The sequence below is a fragment of the Mesoplodon bidens genome (assembly GCF_964165515.1).
Source record: "Mesoplodon bidens genome assembly, contig: HAP1_SCAFFOLD_190, whole genome shotgun sequence".
In the NCBI taxonomy this organism is placed as follows: domain Eukaryota; kingdom Metazoa; phylum Chordata; class Mammalia; order Artiodactyla; family Ziphiidae; genus Mesoplodon; species Mesoplodon bidens.
Window position 1 is genome coordinate 413,958 of NW_027671870.1, and position 4,411 is coordinate 418,368.

Sequence of the window (4,411 nt, forward strand, 5' to 3'; positions counted from 1 at the left end):
ACTTAGAATTTCTCTTTAGAACCTGAAAATGGGGTCAGGTTTCCTGTCTGCATTGCTACAGTACAAAATAGAGGCAGGATGTTTGAACTAGTTCTCCATCTGGCAGAGGAGGCCTTGAAGCTGTGAGCCACTCACTGCAAACCAGCAGGACATGAAGGATTCTTGAGCAGATCTGAAGCTACTGGGAGGCCTTTCAGGAGTTAAATCCCATAGTAAATACTGTACCTTCAATTCTCCCTCTCTTTCCAGTCTTCCTCCACTCCCATGGGGGCCCAAAGGGGCTAAATGAGCACTCTTTGACTTGTACTTGGTGGTCCCAGAACTTGACTTGGGCTTGAAGACTTCCATGAAAAGTCTGCCTTCCACCTACTGGCTTGGGTTTCTTGGTCTCTCTGCTCCAGGCTAATCCCTTCAACCTGATTTTTCCATTTCTGCCAATAATCCCCCTCTCCAGACCTTCCTAATGCTCTTCTGGGGTGGGAGGAGACTTACTGAGGGCAATGGTTATTTCTAGAGGGAGAGGTGACCACATGACTTCACAGTGGTCATGCCCTTGATTCCTCAGTTTCTGTCTAGATTAGTCGTGGGTGTCTGTGCACCCCAGCCTCACCCCCAGGGGGCTGTAGACCACTGTCCTTATCTCAGCCCTGAGCCGCTCTCTATCCTCCTTCCCTCTCTCTCCTTACCCTTCTTTACCCACAGACTCGCAGGCTGTCTGGACCTCTGAGGAAGATAAGCACGTCACAGAACCTCTGCTACAGAACAAAACATACTGAAACAAAGCTACTGAAACAATAGAAAAAGAATACATGAGGATTGTTTCTCCTGAGCGTTCAATTACCTAGGGGGCCTTTAGCAAACTTTGATTGATAAATCTAACCTTTCTTTCCTTGGCAATAGTTGATCACACTGTGAGGAAAACAAGTTAGAGAATGGAAAAATAATATTTGGATTTCAAGGAAATAATAAAGATGCAGGGACTATCTTTGACTTTTGCAAGGTGAGAAGAGAGTTTACATTTTGATTATTGATGGCAGGAATCCCTTTTAAAACAGGGCCAGTCTGCATGATGCATTTAAAAATCAACCTTTTCAAATATAGCCATAGCCCCCACAAGATTTCTTGATTTCTCTGGGGTCAGATAAACCATCACATTTCACAGTGGTGCCCTGTATATGAAAGTGATAAACATAATCTGGAAGCATGGCAGGGGCTAAAAATATGGAGCTGGCAGCCACACGTTGAAAGGATTTTTTGCTTTTAATTCACTGCATAAAATGCTAATGTCCAAATTCAGGCAGGTAGATCTTACCAACCATCAAGAGCTTCAACCCTGCTAACAGCTAAGTATGCACTTTTAAACCCTACTTTGACTGCTCCAGAAATTTACTGGGTTTCTTTAATGCCTCTGTTACTATTTCCTTTGTGTCATTTTGTTTTTCTTTAAAAACATAGCTGTGTGACCTTGGCGAAGTTATATTATTTCCTTGAGACTTGGTTGCCTTCTCTGTGAATATCTGGGTATAATTTTAGTATTGCTCAATAGAATTTTTGGTGATAATGAAAATATTCTATATCTGTACTATGCAAAGCAGTATTCAATAGCTACATGGAGCTAATAAACATCTTTGAAATATGGCAAATGCAACTGAGGAACTGAATTTTGAATCTTATTTTTAAATTTGTTTACATATAAATAATGCCACATAGCTAGCATCTGTTGACAGTACAGATCTACATAATATTTTAAGGACACTCTCCACTCAAAAACTCTACCATTCATTAACTCAATCTAAATATTTTTGCCCTCTGACAAACAGAAAATAATTTATGCTTCCCTTGAAATTATCTGTCAAGACCTTTATCAGTTTGGGGACATTATATTCTTAAAATTGACTTTGCTTTATGAAACTTTAATAATGTTGGAGTTCCCTGCCCTTGGTATCACCTTTGTGATGATGGGAAATACTGTGGATGATCAAGGACCATTTCAAGAGATCATGGAGAGAAACCTCCTTCTGGATTTCATTTCATTATGACGATGTCAAAATGCTTAATTACTTAAAATAAAACCCATACCGTTTTTATGCTGTTATATTCTACATGTAGCTGGAAAAATGTTAAAAATATTTTTAAAGAACTGCACATCTATTTTTGAAGCTGATTTGGCTGTTCAAGGCTTGCTAGCACTCTATCCATCTCAGTACTATTTCACTTAGTAAACAAATGCAGTTGCCATAATTGCTGCATATGTGTCTGTGTTCCCTGCTAGGTTATATGTTTTTGAAGTAAGAAACTATATTTCTATCACAGCCCCTATGTATAGCACAATATCCATTGCTAATTCAGATTGTGTTTTAAGATATGAGACAAAATTTAAGACTTTTATTATAGTCATAAACATGTAGCAAACCAACCAGAAAATAAAAGCTAATTTTCAATTGGTTGGCCAAGAACAAAAAAGAGAGGAATACCTAGTGCAAAACCATATCTCTAATAACTACTGTTGGATTTGGAGCATGCAGATGCTAAACTTATTTTAAAATATCTTCTTATCAAAGATTTGAGGTTGGACCTGAAAAAATTATATCAAAAGTGAAAATAATCATGTGGTCTGACCAGCCTGGATCACACAAAGTAAGTGTATACTATATATAAAGTAGATAAACTACAAGGTCCTACTGTATAGCACAGGCAACTATATTCAATGCCTTGTAATAACCTATAATGGAAAAGGATCTGAAAAAGAAAGATATATATCTGAATCACTTGGCTGTACACCTGAAACACAACATTGTCAATCAACTATACTTCAAGTAAAAAAAACAAAACAAAACAAAACAAAGTAAGTGGAAAGGGAAGTATAGTTTTATAAATTCACCTCTGATATCCAATGGACCAACTTAAAGACAACAGAAGCTACAGCTTTCTAGGAGTCAGGACATAGAATATAGCATGCAAAGAGTTTTGTTCCGTATTCCCAGCCTACTGCCTAGAATAAACAGTGTATGTGGAATTGAGCTCTTTCAGGAGGTAGAGAGGGGGAGAGATGATGGATGTTTGGAAAGAAAAGGATGTTTTCCTCTTTCTCTGTAATAGGAGAAGGAAGAATCAGACTGGCCCCCAAAGTCTTCTGTGTACCTTGAGGTTTTGTATCAAATGGCTCAGGGTATCATAGCAGGGGCCCATTTGAAGGAAAGCTTCTAGGCTCTCCTTTTCTTCGTCTTCTTTTTTTTTTTGTTTTTGCGGTACGCAGGCCTCTCACTGTTGTGGCCTCTCCCGTTGCGCAGCCCAGGCTCCGGACGCACAGGCTCAGCGGCCATGGCTCACGGGCTTAGTCACTCCGCGGCATGTGGGATCTTCCCAGACCTGGGGCACGAACCCGTGTCCCCTGCATCGGCAGGCAGACTCTCAACCACTGCGCCACCAGGGAAGCCCTATCCTGTGGTTTTTAAGTATCCCTGCACACTCTGCCTGTCTCTAGAGTATTAAGTCCAGTTGCGCTGTTTTTACCTCTTTGTTTATTGAGATTATTATTTACTTGCATTAAAATGTACCAATTTTAAAGGTACAGTTTGATTAATTTTGGTAATTGTATACCAGGTGTAACCACCACCACGACCCAGATACAGAAAAGTTACTTACCCTTTAAAAGTTTTCCATCCCAATTTGCCCCAATTCAGTTTTGAGACACTTTATTGAGTTTTACTGCTTTCTCTAACATCGACTCTCCGGGTGATTTAGGAAAGTCACTTTACCTCTCTGGATGTGTTTTTGCTTTTATAACATGAAAAATGCCAGGACAGATGTGTTACCAAGGGCCCTTGCGATACTTTCAGGCAATGAGGGGGTTAGGGTAAGGGCGGGAATCTCAGCCTTGCGTCCTCATTCTTCACGTAGCACACGCATGTGGCAGATCCTAGTGGAAAGAGCCTGTGGTCGCATCAGAGAGAATTAGGTTTCCATCTCCTCTCTTGCTAGTGTGTATGTAACCTTTTGTAAGCATCAGCTTTCTCATCTCCAATATCAGGCTTATTAACAAGGCCTATTTGTTTACTGTTGCGAGGATGAATGGAGATGCACCGGCAGCCTTAAATGTTAGTTGGTATTTGTATTATGGCATAATATAAAGGCACTGCATTCAACCATCTCAGTTACTACACGTTTATGCAGGCTGATTCTCACAGCCAAAACAGACGCACGAAGTACACCCACCCATTTACCCACCTGGGGAAGCCCGAAGCCTCCCTGCCTGCCTGCCTGACGGGGCTCAGAGAAAAGCTGCGCATGCGTGCACGTGCTTCCAAAGAGCCTCGCTAGGGGGCGGAATGGGAAGCAGGAAGTTCTAACGCCTGTCGTACAAGCGCGACGTAAAGCGGGTCTGCTTTATGGCACCCTGCTTCCGCCGTAA